At 63.1% G+C, this 22,774-nt stretch overlaps 3 long non-coding RNA genes across 3 annotated transcripts; all 3 read right to left on the bottom strand.

The window, feature by feature from the left end:
• Window positions 1-12,447: 12,447 nt before the first annotated feature.
• LOC141926270 (uncharacterized) lies at window positions 12,448-16,210 on the bottom strand. Its single transcript, XR_012624083.1, has 5 exons — window positions 16,052-16,210; window positions 15,823-15,877; window positions 13,707-14,990; window positions 13,478-13,532; window positions 12,448-12,662 (listed from the first exon to the last, which is right to left on the bottom strand). It is a non-coding gene; the product is annotated as an uncharacterized LOC141926270 (long non-coding RNA).
• A 6-nt stretch (window positions 16,211-16,216) lies between these two features.
• Window positions 16,217-18,541, bottom strand: LOC141926271 (uncharacterized). The gene is made up of 3 exons (XR_012624084.1): window positions 18,383-18,541; window positions 18,151-18,205; window positions 16,217-17,318 (listed from the first exon to the last, which is right to left on the bottom strand). It is a non-coding gene; the product is annotated as an uncharacterized LOC141926271 (long non-coding RNA).
• Window positions 18,542-19,529: 988 nt separating this feature from the next.
• Window positions 19,530-20,869, bottom strand: LOC141926272 (uncharacterized). The gene is made up of 3 exons (XR_012624085.1): window positions 20,711-20,869; window positions 20,482-20,536; window positions 19,530-19,649 (listed from the first exon to the last, which is right to left on the bottom strand). It is a non-coding gene; the product is annotated as an uncharacterized LOC141926272 (long non-coding RNA).
• Between the last annotated feature and the right edge of the window lie 1,905 nt (window positions 20,870-22,774).

The raw sequence follows: 22,774 nt of genomic DNA on the forward strand, positions 1-22,774 counted from the left end.
ACCCAGCTCACCTCAAACGCTCATCCGATTCCAAAGTCAGCGTGCCCGGCACCTGCAAAACCAAAGAGAAATGCTTCATCGAGCTGCCACGTGACTCTCTGCACAGAAACCCTGACCCAGCCGACAACTGCCTCGCTGTCCTGGACTGCTCAGCGGCACGCGGCTTCGCCCCTCCCAGCCTACATGTGGCACCTGCATAAACCAAAGCGAGAGGCACAAGCTGAACCTGCAGCCTGCCCACACCGACTGCCATCTCCTGCCCCGTTACCTTGGCCGCTCACCCACCCTGCCTCTGACATTTACCGGTCGCCACGTCGAGGCCTGGGTACCACCTGTAAGACACAGACAACAGGAGATGCTTCTAGCTTCACCAACAGTACGACACATGAAAAATAACTGAAAAATAACTCAGCCGACTCATCTCACCTTGCCCGAGTCACCTCCGGTGCCGATATCCTGCTTTGCACCTTCAAAACAAAAAAAACCCCAAACCGGTAAGCCAGTCATGTAGCAACCAGTCACGTCTTCTCCTCCGACACCACACGCTGACCCACCTTCTTACAGTGCCCTGCTTGCTGCCTCTGTCACTCTTTGGTGCATATATTGTCCCTCTGGATCTGAATAAAATTTTTAAGCAGGTCACCTGGATGCTGAGTGACAACTTAACAATTCCAGAGTTCTTGACTCCACGTAGGAACACCATCTAGGGTCTCATTACAGCCTGCCATTAAAAAAAACATAGAAACAAAACAGCATTAAGCCCTACACACACGAGCCTTAACACCTTTGAGATTCCATCTGTTCAACTACCACTCCTGCAGCCTCTCCCAGATAGCTCCGGTCATCCCCGTGACATCCTTGCCTGCTGCTGAGGGCTGCTTGCTCTGAGGGGGCTGTACCTAAACAGTCCAGGCAAATCAACATTAACTACAGACTCTTAGTGCTATTCTTCCCCTGACCGACATCGCTGTGCCCCCAGGCAGGGCAGTTCCAACCCACATACGTGTGCAGGCTGACACGCCAGAGAGTAAGAGAAGAGTGCTCTGAACAGCGCCAAAAACCAAAATCCAAAGGGAGCTGAAGTGACAGAAGAGTGGGGTGGCGTATGCAAAAGGACTCGGAAGACACTGTTATACAGAGTAGAGGAGTTAGGAGGAAGCACGGTAAGAAAAGAAGCCTTGCAGATACAGCGAGGGCCCTGGAGTCTCAGGAGGGCATCTGGGCAAACTACAGATGACTGAGAGAACAACCAAGCAGAGACACCCTCGATGGCAGAGAGAAAGAAAAAGGAGCGCTGCACAGCAAAGAAAGGAGGAGGCTCTGACAGAACGAGATAGAGAGAAAGGGAGATCGAGTGCCTCAAGGTGCTGTGGAGATCGAGGGAGGTCTCAGCAGGCACTGCGACTGTGAGGAGAGGGATCGTGGGGGCGGGGTTGATGGATAAACTAAGGCTGAGGGACAACCAGGAGGAACTCGGGTGATCACCTGAGCAGAGTACAGATGGTCTTGGGTGGCTGGGAACTAAACATGGGAATCCTGGCTAGCACAGAGGAACAAATGAGTTTGTGTGCGGCTCAAAGACGGCCCCACCTAAAGTGCTACAGGACGGAACCGGACCACAAGGAAGGTCTTGGGAGGCATCGTGACTGGGAGGAGAACTGTACTGAGGGAGCCAGAGAGACAGAAAAAGGACTGGGGACATGACGATTAAATCCCGAGGGGATCTGAACCAAGGAAACACGTCATCAGAGGGCCAGGGAACGAACAGAGGCACGGCTAGAGGGAAGGGAGGACAGACTGACTGGGCTGGGTCACAGATAGCAGGAACACTCGGGAAGCCCTCTGAGGGAATGAGATGGCTGCGAGGTCTGCTACAAAGCTAGAAGTCTGCTAGGGGCATCCTTGAAGGCATCGATAGGCATCATGACACCCTTAGAGAGATCCTGATCGGGCCAAAGGCACCAAAGAAGGCTCAGGGACATGAGAAGGAAGTCTGGAGGGGATTTGAACAGTACAGATGTCGTCGGGAGGCAGGGACAAAATGGAGACACCCTAGATGGCACAGAGAATGATTAAGAGTGCTCTGAGGTACAAACACACCTGAGGATGGGTTTCTGAGGGCATGAGAGAGAATCCAAGCCCGCTACAGAGCTAAAACAGGGCTGTGGTACACAAAGAAGGTCTGAGGAGGCATCCTAGGTGGCATAAAGAAGAAAAAGAATGCTCTTTTTTGGGAACAGAGATCTTAGCAGAGGTGCTATTGCGACAAAACAAGTCCAGAGGAGATTTACAGGGCTAAAAGTGTGCTGCAGGGATCATCTAAGACCTCGGGAGGCATCATGACAGCAGCAGAGGAGGACAGCCAAAAGAATGCTCAAGGACATGACGAAGTTCAGAGGGGATTTGAAGAAACTGCAGGTGTCCTCAGGGGACCAGGTAGGTATCCTAGCTAGCACAGAGGACAACGTGAGCGTTCTGCAGATGAAAGGTGGCATCAGGAAAGGGTCTCAGGGAGGAAGGAGGGTGCAGAGTGCGCCACGGTGCCAAAAGAGGGCTGCGGGGCACGAGGTTGGCCTCAGTAGGCGTGGTGACAGCAGGAGCAGGGTGCTGAGACTGAAAGAGAGACAGAAGGCGGCTCTGGGACACGGTGCAAAAGTCAAGGCGTTCCAGCAATGTACAGATGTCCCCAGGGGATGAGCGACTGAATGGAGACATCCAAGACAGCAGTGAAGACTGTGAGAGAGCTCAGGGGCACAGAGAAAGCCTGAGGAAGGGTTCTGTCTGAGTAAGAGAGACACCGAACCCCCAGCTGGGCTTCTTTTTAAACACAATTTTAAAAAAACATTTACTATCTCAACATTAAATACAACCTGAAATGAAAAAAACTTCACACACACAAGGTTAGACACATTCAGAAACTGACGCTCATTCAACAGCCACTCGATCCACCCCTCACTCCAAACATCCGTTCCACTGCCCACCTGCCACAGTGGCAGATCACCCCCATTCTAAACCCACCCCTGGAACTGCCTCACCGTGCGCCTCGGCAGCGTCGCTGCTCCACACGCCCCCACGGTGTCAGCCTTCCTAACCGGGAGCCAAGGAAGATGTTTCGCAACGGGCCCCGCTCCCGCTCCTCCTTCGCTTGCGTTTGTACGCTCCAGCAAACCTCGCTCAAGGATTTTCTCTGGGGATCCAGATGGCCCTGTGTCACCTGCAGAACACAAAGCCCTGCAAAGCAAGGCGTAGTCAAAACCGACAGCGAGTGCTGCAGTGCAATACACAACCAGAACAACCTACGGGGGAGGAGCCGGGCTTTAAGGCCGAGGCCCACAAGGACACGGGGGGGGGGGTGAAGTGCTGTAGGGGCGGGACCTCTATGGAAACAGAACTCTGAAGAGCAGAGCTGTCATTCTGGCCCAGATCTCCTCCACAAAGGCAACCCTCCACAAACATCTGTGATGCAAAAGACGCTGTAAGCTCCACTCACGAGACGGGGAGTGCTCAACGGGCTCTTTTCCAAAGCAGCAAGGCATCCGAGACCCTATGGACGCCTACCACGGTGCATGCGCCGTGCAGAGAGCCCACGGGGCACCACAGAGACGGGGGGAAGGCACCGCACACAAGACAGAACACAGACACCACAAATGACACGAGGACACAGACACAGGCCAGAACATGCACGTCCTGTGGGACAGACCCTGCTCTCTTCCCACAGACTTAAGGAAGCCTAAATAGCCCTCTCCACAGCCCTGATGGTAGAGCCTCTGCTGGCCCCACCCTACCCACGGCTTTTGCCCCTTGACTTACCTTTCAGAGAGCACGCTCCAGAATCCATCCTCATCAGGAGCACATCATCTCACTGGGATGCTCCTGCATTCACCAGGTTCCTCTCCATCACCTGCAAGACAGTGCGCGTCCAGTCACCGCAAACGTGGAGTTTGGCCTGGTGCACGCCGGCCTCCCAAGCTTCGGGGTCCCATGCCACCCCGACACCCACCCCCTCCTTTCCCCTGCAGCCCCCAGGGCCCTCCCACAACCCTCCACCTCTCACCTGCCTGCAAAACCAGCCAAACTGCATTCTGCTTTTGGCCCCCAAACCAGCTGCCTTAATGCCTCTTTATGAGCCCAAAAACCTGCCTGCTGAGCCTCTTCTCAAGTCCCAAAAATGCACGACTTGACCTCTGTTTCTGAGCCCAAAACCACACAACTCCGTCTGTTTCTGAGTCCCTCAATCAGCCACACGCGTCTGTTCTCAAGCCACAGGAAGGCAAAACGTTGCCTCCATTTCAGGCCCACAGCACAGCTCACCCCGTCTGCTCTCTGACCCCCTCCGCAGTCCCCACGGGCGATGCCGACGGGTGGGGGGGGTGGGGTGAATGCAGCCACCCCATAGCCCTGCACTCCCAGAACCCCACGTGCAGGTTTGGGGAAGCGCTTGGGGATTGCAGCACTTCCGGGAGCCGCCACCGCGCATGCGCACTGCCGGGGCACGGGCACACCGGTCCCGGGGGAGCCGCGGGCAGCCCGCGGGAAACCGCACGAACCCGCCACAAAATCGCCCCTCGCGCAGCGCCACGGGGCCGCGCCGGTAGCGAGACTGTGCCGTGCCGCGCGCGCCCGGCAGCGACGCAGCTGCCGGGCAGCCGAGTGCCGACAAACTACAGCTCCCGGCGTGCCCCGGGGAGACAACATGGCCGACCGGAAGCCCAGCTCACGTGACTACAGCGCCTCCCACACTGGCAAAGGCGGCCGTCCCGGCTTTCTGACCCTACGGGGACACCGTGCTTTCCCACCCCCCCGTCGCCCATACACCCAGAAGCACGGAGCGCAGCCCCGCGCGTCTCCGGGAAGCGCCGCTGCCCCGCCTGGCCCCGACCCGGGGGGGCTTCTGCCGCGGGTCCCGCCACACCGCGCGACAACCCCCGTTGCGGCTTTCCCCGGCAGCCGCCAGGCGACCGACCACGCGGCCCCGCTCCCCTTCTCTCTGCTGCTCCCTCGGCTCGCACCGGCTCCTCCTCCAGCAGCGTCCCGGACAGGGAGGGGCCGCTGCCCGCAGCCTCACTGCCCGCCCCTGGGTCTCCTCCAGCCCGGCCCACGCTCCTCCCCCCCCCCGCGGTAACTCTAGCGACCAGCACCGGGCTTAAGGCCAGGCAGCGTGTCCTCAGTGCAGCCTCTGGAAGAGGGCAAGAGGCAGAAGCACTGACCGTTATTGCCGTAGATCGGCACCGGCACTGCCGTTCCGCTCTTTACGCCCCGAGCACCCGCCGACAGCGCGGACGGCGCGGGGGAGGCGGAATTATCCGAGCATGACCATCCGTACGGCCGTGCGCGGGGCAGGTGCAACCCCCAATAGGGTCCGTGCAGGAACAGTGACCCGCGGTAAGGTGCAACCCCGAATACGGTCCGGGCGGAAACAGTGACCAGGGAGAGCGTCCAACCTGGAATAGCGTCCGGGCGGAAACAGTGACCCGCGGCAAGGTGCAGTCCCGGAATAGGGTCCGGGGGGTGACAGTGACTTGGGGGAGATACTGGGGGGGGGGGGGCTGTAAGAGGTGTGTTTGGGTTGTGATTTTTCAGCTGTGAAGAGAGGTGAAGGTCACCTTCACACCACCCCCCCCTCCGTCGCACACGCACCTGGAAGCCCGGCCAAGCACGGCCCGGGGAAGCGACGCCGCCGACCGGCCCCGACCCGGAGCGGCTTCTGCTGTCGGTCCCGCCGCACCGCGCGGCACCCACCCCGTTGCGGCTTTACCCGGCAGCCGCCAGGCGACCGACCACGCGGCCCCGCTCACCTTCTCTCTGCTGCTCCCGCGCATCGCACCGGCTCCTCCTCCAGCACCTCCCAGGACAGGGAGGGGCCGCTGCCCACAGCCTCACTGCCCGCCGCTGGGGCTCATCCAGCCCGGCCCACGCTTCCACCCTCCCCCCTGCGGTAACTATAGCGACCAGCACCTGGAAGTCCCGCGAACTCGCGCTGTAGGAGCTGCCAGTCCGCCACTCCCGGGGCCACCGCGGCGCATGCGCAGACAGTAAAACTGATTAACTTGACTTTTTTCTTTCCCCAAAAGAGAATGAAATGCAGACATAGTATGAAGAACGTGAGCACTGCCAACTAACGAGGACAGTCCCTGCTCAGGCTGAACTGCCTCGACTGTTGTCAGTAACACGACAAGAAGCCATACGAGCATGTGATTTTGAACTGGGCAAAGACCCCAGAACTAGCGTGTGGCGACCACGAGTGCATGAACCTGAGAAAATACTTAAACAGAAATACAACAAACATGGGGAACCCGAGGGGTTACCTCAGGGATAGAGGACACTGTCGAATGCCTGCAAGGGGCAGAGGAAGAAACCAGAGAATACTGAAGAGCGGGTCGGAGCAGTGTAACCTTTACCACGGGAGCGCTAGTAACAGCACGTGCACCTTTCTGCCTTGGCTCCCCAGCTGTCAAAAGGGTTTAACGACCCTTGTCTGGATCTCGTGCATGTATGTCTTTAAGGACTTAGCACAGGGATGATCTCTGTAGGTGAGTCCATGTCAAATGGAACGTGGCACTGGTTTCCTCAGCGCTACCGCAATACGAATCGTAATTGGTATTTCTGAAGGGTAACTGAGTCTTCACCTGGGATTTTTAGCTACATACGAGATCTGAAGAAACTCTTGCAGAAAGACTGATCCCGGTGGAAGTGCAAGCTACTTCTCCACTGCATTTGACATCATGAGGTGCTCGGGCGGCGGCCCGTCACTCACACCTGCAAGGTTTTCCAGAAAGAAGGAAAAAAGCCAGCCAGGCTCTGCAGCCTTTTAGGGAAAGAAAGCGTTAGCCTGACACATGATTGTCGTTGGTTCCCGGGCATTCTCTGAGAGTTGCCCCCCGAGGGGGGATGTTGCCCCCCGAGGGGGGATACTGCCCCCGGCCACCTCCACTCCCACTCGCCAGCACTCACCTGCCAACACAACTTCTGAGCTGCGGATGAGCACAACGGGGCTCCGTTGCCTCAAGTTTGGGCACAGGCAGGGCAAACCCTTCCTGAACCGCTCAAGTTTTATTAGAGAAAGTTCAGGAGAAAGGGAGGGAGTGGAGGAAAACACTCCATGGTTGCGGAGTGGCAGCTGCTGCTGCTGCTTCACTTCCTTCACGGAGCTCACGGGTGTGCTGCACTTCTTGGCAGCTCGCTCAGGCACGTTCCGGGGTCTGTCTCAACTTTAACGGCATTAAAATAGAAGGTTCAGAAGTGAAGCGGTCGTGCCGATCGTTTACACCTTTACCGGTAGCAGCACCTTGCATTTCTCAAAAGGAACCTTTCCTGCTTCTGCCCCCAACTGGGCAGCAATTTGACCCCAGTCCACTCCGACGAACACCTTCGCTGTGGAAGCGGCACTCAAACTCACAAGTTCGCGACGGTGACGCTTTCTTTTGACTTTCCTAAGGCGCAGGTTTGCAGCGCTTCTCGGAAGGAGATGGGAACACTGCAGTTACTGACGGCCTCCTCAGCCTCGAGATGCAGAAGGATGGAGGCCGAGACAGTCAGGGAGGGCCGGGGCCTTGTCAGCTCTCAGAAACCCTCCCCACTTTGCTCTGCACACCAGTCCCGTGCGGAACACGTGCAGCCATGGCTCTGGCTGGCCCGACAGCTAGCCCATCCATCCCCTTGCCAGGAACTAGCGCCCCGCCGGCTACAGCTCAGCCCAAAGCCAAACCAACATAAAATCGCTCCTACGGCAACACCGTCCCACCACCAACCTCGTCTCTGGAAACCGCCACCTGATCTCCCCCTGTTTTGCTGATTAGGGGTATCAATTAAACTCAGACACCAGAGTGAAAAGCGCAGGCATCTTTTACTAGAAATAACTAAATAATGTAACAGAATAATACAGAAAACATACAGTAAGAAAACACAGAATAGTGCACTCAAACAAACAGGGAAATACAGGGTAATGCATCAAATCATTACTACCCGAGAGAGAGGGAATAGCGATTAAGAAAGACCCATCACCACTTGCACCCGTTCCCATCATCCAGACCCGCAGGCGCTGGGCAGCCCCGGTTACAGCGAGGATTTGGAGAGCCTTTCCCGGCAAGTGGGAAGTCCTACGCGGTGCGTCCACCCGTAGGTGAGGCTTCCAAAGTCGCTGTGAGCGGGTCCAGCCTTATATACCCAAAAATCAGCAAGCCAGAATAGCTGGCACCTTTGATTTGAGCGGAAATATCTGGTTTCAATCTCACATTAGATTCCCCCAGAGCCTGGCCAGGGCTCAGGGGAGAAGCTAAGGGAGTTCCTCGGCTTATCTAATTGCATTAGGCACAAGGTCTCGCATCAAGCCACAGTGACAGACAACGGTCTCCATGACCCTGTTGTTTTATCCACACACAAAGAAAGATAAATATACATTCAAGATAGCTACGTCTTCCATACGTATCTCGCTAATGATTACATACTGAGTTAGCAGCTTCGGCTCAGGGCCTGCTGCTCAGGCTTCAACACTTCCACTTTTTACATCAGAACCGTGCAGGTGCTGAAAGAGAAGCATTCAGAACAGGGGAAACCACCTCCAAATCCCTGCTCCCGACTGCTCTTCCCCCGGCATGCCACACAGCCTCAAAGGACACTTCGGGTGGCTGCAGAGCCCTCCCTCTCCCCACAGCTGGTGCGGCCACACCAAACTAAAAAAGGGAGTTTCCTGACAACTTCAGGGAGTCAACTTCAGGTGGATTTGGAGCAGTTTCTAAAACTCTGGGGAACTGCCAAGAACCAAGTACCTGCTTGAGAGGCACAGAAAACATCCCCAAAGGGGCAGGGATGCTTGAGGACTGCTTTCTCTCGCTTCTTCGGCAGCCCGCTGCCGCTCATCCCCCGCTCGCTCTTACCTTTGCAGGTCCTTCTGCACGCGATGGTCGTCTCTTCCTTGTTCACCACCAGCTGCTGCAAGGGCAGAAGGACGCCGTCGGGTCTGAGAGGGACACCGGCCCCCGGACAGAGCTCGCCACAGCACCACCCGAATCCCAGACGCCCTCCCACCCGCAACCCCATATAACCTAACACCACCACTCCCCCCCCCAAAAAAAAAAACCTCACAGATCAGCTTTTCTCACCCAATCGACGCTCCAGGGCTGCCACGCGTGCAGTGCCGGCCGGCGCTGGAGCTGGGCTCGGAGTTGGGAACTCTGGACAAAGGGGAGCTGGGCACACAAAAGCGGCGGCCAAGGAAGCTGCGCCCCTGCTTACACAGGGGGCTCGAGCCGCTGCCAGCACTGCAGAGTGCCCGGGCCTGCAGGTCACTCACTGGCCAGCCCCGGACTTACAGGGCAGCCTCTGCTGGCTGCCTACAGCAGCCCGCCCAGCCCTGATTACAGGGCGGCCGAGCGGCTCCTGGGGACAGAGGGCTCCACGGCTCGTGGCACTCGCCCCGAGTACGGGGCGGGCACGCTGGCAGGTCGCCAGCCAGGACAGGCGGCCACCCAGGCAGAGACCCGGGCCCTGAACACAGGTGGGTCGCACACTGGCCGCGCTACAGCCACGGGGCTTCACTCTCTCCTTCGAAAGGAGGGGCAAGGAGGGGCAAGCCGGGACTCGCCCTCCGCTCGCGGGCTCAGAGGGGACCGACCCCCTGTTGCTGCACAGAGCCCTTCTTTCCCTCCCGGGAAGTTTAAGCTAAGTACGCTGCAGTGATTTCAACAGGGGCCTAAACAAGAAGCTCATTCGCTCGCTCACTCACACCCACAGACACAGACACAGGCAGGCACACACACACAGACAGGGACAAACAAAACTTCCCGGAAGAGAGAGCGAGCTCTGTGCAGCCAGAGTCTGGGGAGCCATCCCTTCCCACGAGGAGGAGAGCAGAGCCCCAGACCTGCCTCCCAGGACGCACGCAGGCCGCAGGGACTCAACGTGCCGCGGGGCTTCACGGGGTGGCCAAGGGACAAATGCCGTGACACGCCCCGACTCCAGGGGGTCACGCTGGCCAGGCCGCCAGCAGCCAGAAAGCCGCCGGGGCCGGGAAAACGGCCCTCCCCTGCTCACAGGGCGGGCGTGGGGTCCGGAGAGCCCCACTTCCCCCTCGGCGCGGAGACAGCGCCGCTCACTCTCCTGACAGGGCCGCCCTTCTCTCCGGGCAGCCAAACCGTGGGGCAAGGTGGCAAAAGACCAGAGACCCGAGCCCTGCTTACAGGGAGGTCACCCAGCGCAGCGCCGGCCAGGACACCAGAAGCGCCGGTAACGGTCTCGTGCGACCGCAGCCCCGGTAACAGGGAGGTCCCCTTTGTCCAGAGCTCCCTTCTCTCGCCCCGCTCCTCTCTTCAGCCCAACGCTCCTCACGATGCCTCGTCTTTCTTCTCCAAGAGGAACTGCTTGGAAGGAGAGTGCAGTCAGGCGCCAGCTCCCCCACCCGGAGGACGGAGCAGAGGCCCCAGCCCTGCTTCCAGGGCGCTGGCCCAGCTCAAAGCACTGCCAGGCCTGCCCGGGCCGGACCTGGGCCCGGCTCGCAGGCACCGTTGCCTCCCAGCCTCCTGCCTTCCCCCGCGCCTCTCTTCCTCCCAAGCTGCTCCTGGGGCTGACAGCACACAGAAAGAGGGCTAGGGCTAGGGCTAGGGCAGGGCACGCCCAGCCCTGCACGTCTCAGCCCCACGCCTCTGAAAGGCCGGGGCCAGGGACACCGGCCTGCTCACAGGGGAGGGTCCCTCGTCCCTCCCAGCACCTCCCCTTAAGCACAGGGGATGCTCACGGCCTTCCTTACAGGGGGTTCTCCCTTGGCTCGGCCCGCTCAACGAGCCCCGTGCACTTCAAGGCTCCCATCTACGCCCGAGTTATGGGCTGGCCGTCCTGACTGCAGCTCACCACCACGGTGGGCTTTAGGAGCCCCGCTTCCCGCCTCGGCTGCGGAGACGGTGCTGCTCAACCCCCTCAGACGCTTGCCACCTGCCCGGGCAGCCGAACCATGGGGCAACGTGGCAAAAGGCCGGCAAAAACCCAAAGACCCGAGCCCCGCTTACAGGGAGATCACCCGGCACAAAGCCGGCCAGGGCACAATGCCGGCCAGGGCACCAAAGGTCCTGGTGACACCCTTGCGCGACCAGAGACCAGGGACAGGGTGGTCCTGTTGCCCAGAGCGCCCTTCTTTTGCCTCCACTTGTTGCCCAGACTTCCTCCGCTCCTCCCCCCGCTCTCTCTTGCCTTTGAAGGTCTTTCCGCACGCGATGTTTGGCTCTTCCTTCTTCTCCGCCAGCTCCTGTAATGGCAGAAGGACGCCGTCAGGTCTGAGAGGGACACCGGCCCCCAGACAGAGCTCGCCACAGCACCACCCGAATCCCAGAGGCCCTCCCACCCGCAACCCCGTATAACCTAACACCACCACCACCCCCCGCCTCCCCCAAAAAAAACCTCACAGGTCAGCTTTTCTCACCCAATCGACGCTCCGGGGCTGCCACGCGTGCAGTGCCGGCCGGCGCTGGAGCTGGGCTCGGAGTTGGGAACTCTGGACAAAGGGGAGCTGGGCACACAAAAGCGGCGGCCAAGGAAGCTGCGCCCCTGCTTACACAGGGGGCTCGAGCCGCTGCCGGCACTGCAGGTCACTCACTGGCCAGCCCCGGACTTACAGGGCAGCCTCTGCTGGCTGCCTACAGCAGCCCGCCCAGCCCTGATTACAGGGCGGCCGAGCGGCTCCTGGGGACAGAGGGCTCCACGGCTCCTGGCACTCGCCCCGAGTACGGGGCGGGCACGCTGGCAGGTCGCCAGCCAGGACAGGTGGCCACCCAGGCAGAGACCCGGGCCCTGAACACAGGCGGGTCGCACGCTGGCCGCGCTACAGCCACGGGGCTTCGGGGCTTCGCTCTCTCCTTCGAAAGGAGGGGCAAGGAGGGGCAAGCCGGGACTCGCCCTCCGCTCGCGGGCTCAGAGGGGACCGACCCCCTGTTGCTGCACAGAGCCCTTCTTTCCCTCCCGGGAAGTTTAAGCTAAGTACGCTGCAGTGATTTCAACAGGGGCCTAAACGAGAAGCTCATTCGCTCGCTCGCTCACTCACACCCACAGACACAGACACAGACACAGGCAGGCACACACACACAGACAGGGACAAACAAAACTTCCCAGAAGAGAGAGCGAGCTCTGTGCAGCCAGTGTCTGGGGAGCCATCCCTTCCCACGAGCAGGAGAGCAGAGCCCCAGACCTGCCTCCCAGGACGCACGCAGGCCGCAGGGACTCAACGTGCCGCGGGGCTTCACGGGGTGGCCAAGGGACAAATGCCGTGACACGCCCCGACTCCAGGGGGTCACGCTGGCCAGGCCGCCAGCAGCCAGAAAGCCGCCGGGGCCGGGAAAACGGCCCTCCCCTGCTCACAGGGCGGGCGTGGGGTCCGGAGAGCCCCACTTCCCCCTCGGCGCGGAGACAGCGCCGCTCACTCTCCTGACAGGGCCGCCCTTCTCTCCGGGCAGCCAAACCGTGCGGCAAGGTGGCAAAAGACCAGAGACCCGAGCCCTGCTTACAGGGAGGTCACCCAGCGCAGCGCCGGCCAGGACACCAGAAGCGCCGGCAACGGTCTCGTGCGACCGCAGCCCCGGTAACAGGGAGGTCCCCTTTGTCCAGAGCTCCCTTCTCTCGCCCCGCTCCTCTCTTCAGCCCAACGCTCCTCACGATGCCTCGTCTTTCTTCTCCAAGAGGAACTGCTTGGAAGGAGAGTGCAGTCAGGCGCCAGCTCCCCCACCCGGAGGACGGAGCAGAGGCCCCAGCCCTGCTTCCAGGGCGCTGGCCCAGCTCAAAGCACTGCCAGGCCTGCCCGGGCCGGACCTGGGCCCGGCTCGCAGGCACCGTTGCCTCCCAGCCTCCTTGCCTTCCCCCGCGCCTCTCTTCCTCCCAAGCTGCTCCTGGGGCTGACAGCACACAGAAAGAGGGCTAGGGCAGGGCACGCCCAGCCCTGCACGTCTCAGCCCCACGCCTCTGAAAGGCCGGGGCCAGGGACACCGGCCTGCTCACAGGGGAGGGTCCCTCGTCCCTCCCAGCACCTCCCCTTAAGCACAGGGGATGCTCACGGCCTTCCTTACAGGGGGTTCTCCCTTGGCTCGGCCCGCTCAACGAGCCCCGTGCACTTCAAGGCTCCCATCTACGCCCGAGTTATGGGCTGGCCGTCCTGACTGCAGCTCACCACCACGGTGGGCTTTAGGAGCCCCGCTTCCCGCCTCGGCTGCGGAGACGGTGCTGCTCAACCCCCTCAGACGCTTGCCACCTGCCCGGGCAGCCGAACCATGGGGCAACGTGGCAAAAGGCCGGCAAAAACCCAAAGACCCGAGCCCCGCTTACAGGGAGATCACCCGGCACAAAGCCGGCCAGGGCACAATGCCAGCCAGGGCACCAAAGGTCCTGGTGACACCCTTGCGCGACCAGAGACCAGGGACAGGGTGGTCCTGTTGCCCAGAGCGCCCTTCTTTTGCCTCCACTTGTTGCCCAGACTTCCTCCGCTCCTCCCCCCGCTCTCTCTTGCCTTTGAAGGTCTTTCCGCACGCGATGTTTGGCTCTTCCTTCTTCTCCGCCAGCTCCTGTAATGGCAGAAGGACGCCGTCAGGTCTGAGAGGGACACCGGCCCCCGGACAGAGCTCGCCACAGCACCACCCGAATCCCAGAGGCCCTCCCACCCGCAACCCCGTATAACCTAACACCACCACCACCCCCCGCCTCCCCCAAAAAAAACCTCACAGGTCAGCTTTTCTCACCCAATCGACGCTCCGGGGCTGCCACGCGTGCAGTGCCGGCCGGCGCTGGAGCTGGGCTCGGAGTTGGGAACTCTGGACAAAGGGGAGCTGGGCACACAAAAGCGGCGGCCAAGGAAGCTGCGCCCCTGCTTACACAGGGGGCTCGAGCCGCTGCCGGCACTGCAGAGTGCCCGGGCCTGCAGGTCACTCACTGGCCAGCCCCGGACTTACAGGGCAGCCTCTGCTGGCTGCCTACAGCAGCCCGCCCAGCCCTGATTACAGGGCGGCCGAGCGGCTCCTGGGGACAGAGGGCTCCACGCCTCGTGGCACCCGCCCCGAGTACGGGGCGGGCACGCTGGCAGGTCGCCAGCCAGGACAGGCGGCCACCCAGGCAGAGACCCGGGCCCTGAACACAGGCGGGTCGCACGCTGGCCGCGCTACAGCCACGGGGCTTCGGGGCTTCGCTCTCTCCTTCGAAAGGAGGGGCAAGGAGGGGCAAGCCGGGACTCGCCCTCCGCTCGCGGGCTCAGAGGGGACCGACCCCCTGTTGCTGCACAGAGCCCTTCTTTCCCTCCCGGGAAGTTTAAGCTAAGTACGCTGCAGTGATTTCAACAGGGGCCTAAACGAGAAGCTCATTCGCTCGCTCGCTCACTCACACCCACAGACACAGACACAGACACAGGCAGGCACACACACACAGACACACACACAGACAGGGACAAACAAAACTTCCCAGAAGAGAGAGCGAGCTCTGTGCAGCCAGTGTCTGGGGAGCCATCCCTTCCCACGAGCAGGAGAGCAGAGCCCCAGACCTGCCTCCCAGGACGCACGCAGGCCGCAGGGACTCAACGTGCCGCGGGGCTTCACGGGGTGGCCAAGGGACAAATGCCGTGACACGCCCCGACTCCAGGGGGTCACGCTGGCCAGGCCGCCAGCAGCCAGAAAGCCGCCGGGGCCGGGAAAACGGCCCTCCCCTGCTCACAGGGCGGGCGTGGGGTCCGGAGAGCCCCACTTCCCCCTCGGCGCGGAGACAGCGCCGCTCACTCTCCTGACAGGGCCGCCCTTCTCTCCGGGCAGCCAAACCGTGGGGCAAGGTGGCAAAAGACCAGAGACCCGAGCCCTGCTTACAGGGAGGTCACCCAGCGCAGCGCCGGCCAGGACACCAGAAGCGCCGGCAACGGTCTCGTGTGACCGCAGCCCCGGTAACAGGGAGGTCCCCTTTGTCCAGAGCTCCCTTCTCTCGCCCCGCTCCTCTCTTCAGCCCAACGCTCCTCACGATGCCTCGTCTTTCTTCTCCAAGAGGAACTGCTTGGAAGGAGAGTGCAGTCAGGCGCCAGCTCCCCCACCCGGAGGACGGAGCAGAGGCCCCAGCCCTGCTTCCAGGGCGCTGGCCCAGCTCAAAGCACTGCCAGGCCTGCCCGGGCCGGACCTGGGCCCGGCTCGCAGGCACCGTTGCCTCCCAGCCTCCTTGCCTTCCCCCGCGCCTCTCTTCCTCCCAAGCTGCTCCTGGGGCTGACAGCACACAGAAAGAGGGCTAGGGCTAGGGCTAGGGCTAGGGCAGGGCACGCCCAGCCCTGCACGTCTCAGCCCCATGCCTCTGAAAGGCCGGGGCCAGGGACACCGGCCTGCTCACAGGGGAGGGTCCCTCGTCCCTCCCAGCACCTCCCCTTAAGCACAGGGGATGCTCACGGCCTTCCTTACAGGGGGTTCTCCCTTGGCTCGGCCCGCTCAACGAGCCCCGTGCACTTCAAGGCTCCCATCTACGCCCGAGTTATGGGCTGGCCGTCCTGACTGCAGCTCACCACCACGGTGGGCTTTAGGAGCCCCGCTTCCCGCCTCGGCTGCGGAGACGGTGCTGCTCAACCCCCTCAGACGCTTGCCACCTGCCCGGGCAGCCGAACCATGGGGCAACGTGGCAAAAGGCCGGCAAAAACCCAAAGACCCGAGCCCCGCTTACAGGGAGATCACCCGGCACAAAGCCGGCCAGGGCACAATGCCGGCCAGGGCACCAAAGGTCCTGGTGACACCCTTGCGCGACCAGAGCCCAGGGACAGGGTGGTCCTGTTGCCCAGAGCGCCCTTCTTTTGCCTCCACTTGTTGCCCAGACTTCCTCCGCTCCTCCCCCGCTCTCTCTTGCCTTTGAAGGTCTTTCCGCACGCGATGTTTGGCTCTTCCTTCTTCTCCGCCAGCTCCTGTAATGGCAGAAGGACGCCGTCAGGTCTGAGAGGGACACCGGCCCCCAGACAGAGCTCGCCACAGCACCACCCGAATCCCAGAGGCCCTCCCACCCGCAACCCCGTATAACCTAACACCACCACCACCCCCCGCCTCCCCCAAAAAAAACCTCACAGGTCAGCTTTTCTCACCCAATCGACGCTCCGGGGCTGCCACGCGTGCAGTGCCGGCCGGCGCTGGAGCTGGGCTCGGAGTTGGGAACTCTGGACAAAGGGGAGCTGGGCACACAAAAGCGGCGGCCAAGGAAGCTGCGCCCCTGCTTACACAGGGGGCTCGAGCCGCTGCCGGCACTGCAGGTCACTCACTGGCCAGCCCCGGACTTACAGGGCAGCCTCTGCTGGCTGCCTACAGCAGCCCGCCCAGCCCTGATTACAGGGCGGCCGAGCGGCTCCTGGGGACAGAGGGCTCCACGCCTCGTGGCACCCGCCCCGAGTACGGGGCGGGCACGCTGGCAGGTCGCCAGCCAGGACAGGCGGCCACCCAGGCAGAGACCCGGGCCCTGAACACAGGCGGGTCGCACGCTGGCCGCGCTACAGCCACGGGGCTTCGGGGCTTCGCTCTCTCCTTCGAAAGGAGGGGCAAGGAGGGGCAAGCCGGGACTCGCCCTCCGCTCGCGGGCTCAGAGGGGACCGACCCCCTGTTGCTGCACAGAGCCCTTCTTTCCCTCCCGGGAAGTTTAAGCTAAGTACGCTGCAGTGATTTCAACAGGGGCCTAAACGAGAAGCTCATTCGCTCGCTCGCTCACTCACACCCACAGACACAGACACAGACACAGGCAGGCACACACACACAGACACACACACAGACAGGGACAAACAAAACTTCCCAGAAGAGAGAGCGAGCTCTGTGCAGCCAGTGTCTGGGGAGCCATCCCTTCCCACGAGCAGGAGAGCAGAGCCCCAGACCTGCCTCCCAGGACGCACGCAGGCCGCAGGGACTCAACGTGCCGCGGGGCTTCACGGGGTGGCCAAGGGACAAATGCCGTGACACGCCCCGACTCCAGGGGGTCACGCTGGCCAGGCCGCCAGCAGCCAGAAAGCCGCCGGGGCCGGGAAAACGGCCCTCCCCTGCTCACAGGGCGGGCGTGGGGTCCGGAGAGCCCCACTTCCCCCTCGGCGCGGAGACAGCGCCGCTCACTCTCCTGACAGGGCCGCCCTTCTCTCCGGGCAGCCAAACCGTGGGGCAAGGTGGCAAAAGACCAGAGACCCGAGCCCTGCTTACAGGGAGGTCACCCAGCGCAGCGCCGGCCAGGACACCAGAAGCGCCGGCAACGGTCTCGTGCGACCGCAGCCCCGGTAACAGGGAGGTCCCCTTTGTCCAGAGCTCCCTTCTCTCGCCCCGCTCCTCTCTTCAGCCCAACGCTCCTCACGATGCCTCGTCTTTCTTCTCCAAGAGGAACTGCTTGGAAGGAGAGTGCAGTCAGGCGCCAGCTCCCCCACCCGGAGGACGGAGCAGAGGCCCCAGCCCTGCTTCCAGGGCGCTGGCCCAGCTCAAAGCACTGCCAGGCCTGCCCGGGCCGGACCTGGGCCCGGCTCGCAGGCACCGTTGCCTCCCAGCCTCCTTGCCTTCCCCCGCGCCTCTCTTCCTCCCAAGCTGCTCCTGGGGCTGACAGCACACAGAAAGAGGGCTAGGGCTAGGGCTAGGGCTAGGGCAGGGCACGCCCAGCCCTGCACGTCTCAGCCCCATGCCTCTGAAAGGCCGGGGCCAGGGACACCGGCCTGCTCACAGGGGAGGGTCCCTCGTCCCTCCCAGCACCTCCCCTTAAGCACAGGGGATGCTCACGGCCTTCCTTACAGGGGGTTCTCCCTTGGCTCGGCCCGCTCAACGAGCCCCGTGCACTTCAAGGCTCCCATCTACGCCCGAGTTATGGGCTGGCCGTCCTGACTGCAGCTCACCACCACGGTGGGCTTTAGGAGCCCCGCTTCCCGCCTCGGCTGCGGAGACGGTGCTGCTCAACCCCCTCAGACGCTTGCCACCTGCCCGGGCAGCCGAACCATGGGGCAACGTGGCAAAAGGCCGGCAAAAACCCAAAGACCCGAGCCCCGCTTACAGGGAGATCACCCGGCACAAAGCCGGCCAGGGCACAATGCCGGCCAGGGCACCAAAGGTCCTGGTGACACCCTTGCGCGACCAGAGCCCAGGGACAGGGTGGTCCTGTTGCCCAGAGCGCCCTTCTTTTGCCTCCACTTGTTGCCCAGACTTCCTCCGCTCCTCCCCCGCTCTCTCTTGCCTTTGAAGGTCTTTCCGCACGCGATGTTTGGCTCTTCCTTCTTCTCCGCCAGCTCCTGTAATGGCAGAAGGACGCCGTCAGGTCTGAGAGGGACACCGGCCCCCAGACAGAGCTCGCCACAGCACCACCCGAATCCCAGAGGCCCTCCCACCCGCAACCCCGTATAACCTAACACCACCACCACCCCCCCCCGCCTCCCCCAAAAAAAACCTCACAGGTCAGCTTTTCTCACCCAATCGACGCTCCGGGGCTGCCACGCGTGCAGTGCCGGCCGGCGCTGGAGCTGGGCTCGGAGTTGGGAACTCTGGACAAAGGGGAGCTGGGCACACAAAAGCGGCGGCCAAGGAAGCTGCGCCCCTGCTTACACAGGGGGCTCGAGCCGCTGCCGGCACTGCAGGTCACTCACTGGCCAGCCCCGGACTTACAGGGCAGCCTCTGCTGGCTGCCTACAGCAGCCCGCCCAGCCCTGATTACAGGGCGGCCGAGCGGCTCCTGGGGACAGAGGGCTCCACGCCTCGTGGCACCCGCCCCGAGTACGGGGCGGGCACGCTGGCAGGTCGCCAGCCAGGACAGGCGGCCACCCAGGCAGAGACCCGGGCCCTGAACACAGGCGGGTCGCACGCTGGCCGCGCTACAGCCACGGGGCTTCGGGGCTTCGCTCTCTCCTTCGAAAGGAGGGGCAAGGAGGGGCAAGCCGGGACTCGCCCTCCGCTCGCGGGCTCAGAGGGGACCGACCCCCTGTTGCTGCACAGAGCCCTTCTTTCCCTCCCGGGAAGTTTAAGCTAAGTACGCTGCAGTGATTTCAACAGGGGCCTAAACGAGAAGCTCATTCGCTCGCTCGCTCACTCACACCCACAGACACAGACACAGACACAGGCAGGCACACACACACAGACACACACACAGACAGGGACAAACAAAACTTCCCAGAAGAGAGAGCGAGCTCTGTGCAGCCAGTGTCTGGGGAGCCATCCCTTCCCACGAGCAGGAGAGCAGAGCCCCAGACCTGCCTCCCAGGACGCACGCAGGCCGCAGGGACTCAACGTGCCGCGGGGCTTCACGGGGTGGCCAAGGGACAAATGCCGTGACACGCCCCGACTCCAGGGGGTCACGCTGGCCAGGCCGCCAGCAGCCAGAAAGCCGCCGGGGCCGGGAAAACGGCCCTCCCCTGCTCACAGGGCGGGCGTGGGGTCCGGAGAGCCCCACTTCCCCCTCGGCGCGGAGACAGCGCCGCTCACTCTCCTGACAGGGCCGCCCTTCTCTCCGGGCAGCCAAACCGTGGGGCAAGGTGGCAAAAGACCAGAGACCCGAGCCCTGCTTACAGGGAGGTCACCCAGCGCAGCGCCGGCCAGGACACCAGAAGCGCCGGCAACGGTCTCGTGCCACCGCAGCCCCGGTAACAGGGAGGTCCCCTTTGTCCAGAGCTCCCTTCTCTCGCCCCGCTCCTCTCTTCAGCCCAACGCTCCTCACGATGCCTCGTCTTTCTTCTCCAAGAGGAACTGCTTGGAAGGAGAGTGCAGTCAGGCGCCAGCTCCCCCACCCGGAGGACGGAGCAGAGGCCCCAGCCCTGCTTCCAGGGCGCTGGCCCAGCTCAAAGCACTGCCAGGCCTGCCCGGGCCGGACCTGGGCCCGGCTCGCAGGCACCGTTGCCTCCCAGCCTCCTTGCCTTCCCCCGCGCCTCTCTTCCTCCCAAGCTGCTCCTGGGGCTGACAGCACACAGAAAGAGGGCTAGGGCTAGGGCTAGGGCTAGGGCAGGGCACGCCCAGCCCTGCACGTCTCAGCCCCATGCCTCTGAAAGGCCGGGGCCAGGGACACCGGCCTGCTCACAGGGGAGGGTCCCTCGTCCCTCCCAGCACCTCCCCTTAAGCACAGGGGATGCTCACGGCCTTCCTTACAGGGGGTTCTCCCTTGGCTCGGCCCGCTCAACGAGCCCCGTGCACTTCAAGGCTCCCATCTACGCCCGAGTTATGGGCTGGCCGTCCTGACTGCAGCTCACCACCACGGTGGGCTTTAGGAGCCCCGCTTCCCGCCTCGGCTGCGGAGACGGTGCTGCTCAACCCCCTCAGACGCTTGCCACCTGCCCGGGCAGCCGAACCATGGGGCAACGTGGCAAAAGGCCGGCAAAAACCCAAAGACCCGAGCCCCGCTTACAGGGAGATCACCCGGCACAAAGCCGGCCAGGGCACAATGCCGGCCAGGGCACCAAAGGTCCTGGTGACACCCTTGCGCGACCAGAGCCCAGGGACAGGGTGGTCCTGTTGCCCAGAGCGCCCTTCTTTTGCCTCCACTTGTTGCCCAGACTTCCTCCGCTCCTCCCCCGCTCTCTCTTGCCTTTGAAGGTCTTTCCGCACGCGATGTTTGGCTCTTCCTTCTTCTCCGCCAGCTCCTGTAATGGCAGAAGGACGCCGTCAGGTCTGAGAGGGACACCGGCCCCCAGACAGAGCTCGCCACAGCACCACCCGAATCCCAGAGGCCCTCCCACCCGCAACCCCGTATAACCTAACACCACCACCACCCCCCGCCTCCCCCAAAAAAAACCTCACAGGTCAGCTTTTCTCACCCAATCGACGCTCCGGGGCTGCCACGCGTGCAGTGCCGGCCGGCGCTGGAGCTGGGCTCGGAGTTGGGAACTCTGGACAAAGGGGAGCTGGGCACACAAAAGCGGCGGCCAAGGAAGCTGCGCCCCTGCTTACACAGGGGGCTCGAGCCGCTGCCGGCACTGCAGGTCACTCACTGGCCAGCCCCGGACTTACAGGGCAGCCTCTGCTGGCTGCCTACAGCAGCCCGCCCAGCCCTGATTACAGGGCGGCCGAGCGGCTCCTGGGGACAGAGGGCTCCACGCCTCGTGGCACCCGCCCCGAGTACGGGGCGGGCACGCTGGCAGGTCGCCAGCCAGGACAGGCGGCCACCCAGGCAGAGACCCGGGCCCTGAACACAGGCGGGTCGCACGCTGGCCGCGCTACAGCCACGGGGCTTCGGGGCTTCGCTCTCTCCTTCGAAAGGAGGGGCAAGGAGGGGCAAGCCGGGACTCGCCCTCCGCTCGCGGGCTCAGAGGGGACCGACCCCCTGTTGCTGCACAGAGCCCTTCTTTCCCTCCCGGGAAGTTTAAGCTAAGTACGCTGCAGTGATTTCAACAGGGGCCTAAACGAGAAGCTCATTCGCTCGCTCGCTCACTCACACCCACAGACACAGACACAGACACAGGCAGGCACACACACACAGACACACACACAGACAGGGACAAACAAAACTTCCCAGAAGAGAGAGCGAGCTCTGTGCAGCCAGTGTCTGGGGAGCCATCCCTTCCCACGAGCAGGAGAGCAGAGCCCCAGACCTGCCTCCCAGGACGCACGCAGGCCGCAGGGACTCAACGTGCCGCGGGGCTTCACGGGGTGGCCAAGGGACAAATGCCGTGACACGCCCCGACTCCAGGGGGTCACGCTGGCCAGGCCGCCAGCAGCCAGAAAGCCGCCGGGGCCGGGAAAACGGCCCTCCCCTGCTCACAGGGCGGGCGTGGGGTCCGGAGAGCCCCACTTCCCCCTCGGCGCGGAGACAGCGCCGCTCACTCTCCTGACAGGGCCGCCCTTCTCTCCGGGCAGCCAAACCGTGGGGCAAGGTGGCAAAAGACCAGAGACCCGAGCCCTGCTTACAGGGAGGTCACCCAGCGCAGCGCCGGCCAGGACACCAGAAGCGCCGGCAACGGTCTCATGCGACCGCAGCCCCGGTAACAGGGAGGTCCCCTTTGTCCAGAGCTCCCTTCTCTCGCCCCGCTCCTCTCTGCAGCCCGCCGCTCCTCACAATACTTCTTCTTTCTTCTTCAGGAGCTGCTGCTTGGAAGGAGAGTACGGTCAAACGCCAGCTTCCCCACAGGGAGGACAGACGGAAGCCGGCCCCCCCCCCGCCCATACCCCAACACCCCCCCCCCCTCCGAGAAAACCTCACAGATCAGCTTGTCTCACCCAGTTGATGCTTCAATGCTCCCTGCAGGGACGACTGCGACGGCCACTCATCTGCTCCGGGCTCCTGGCTGCATCCAGCGGGGCCTTGGACCCTCCTCAGCCCCTACGGCGACGGTGCTCGCCCCGCTCCCGCCTTTAGACGGCGATGTCGCTGCTCCCCTGTCCCAGACTGCGACCCCCCCGCGTCGGACGGCGACGGCGCTCTTCCCCCCCCACCCCTCCCCCCCCCGGCGGCGCCGGCGCTCCCCCCCCCCCGGGCGCCGGCTTCCCCCCACCCCAGGCGGCGACGGTGCTCCCCCACACAGACGTGCTCCCCCACACAGACGGCTCCACACCACCCCGCCCGCCCCGCGGCGACGACGCTCTCCACCCCCCCACGGCGACGGCGCTCCCCCCCGCCCCAGACTGCGACCCCACCGCCTCGGACGGCGACGGCGCTTTTCCCCCACCCCTCCCCCCTCCGGCGGCGACGGCACTCTCCCACCCAGGCGGCGACGGTGCTCCCCCACACAGACGGCTCCACACCACCCCCCGCCCGCCCCGCTCTCCCCCCCCCCACGGCGACGGCACTCCCCCCCCGCCCCAGACAGGTCCCACTACCCTTCCCCTCAGGTGGCCGCTCCGCCCCTCACAGCGGCGCTTTGCCCGGAGCGCCCTTCTCTTTC

Source organism: Strix aluco, chromosome 8, assembly GCF_031877795.1.
Source record: "Strix aluco isolate bStrAlu1 chromosome 8, bStrAlu1.hap1, whole genome shotgun sequence".
Taxonomy (NCBI): domain Eukaryota; kingdom Metazoa; phylum Chordata; class Aves; order Strigiformes; family Strigidae; genus Strix; species Strix aluco.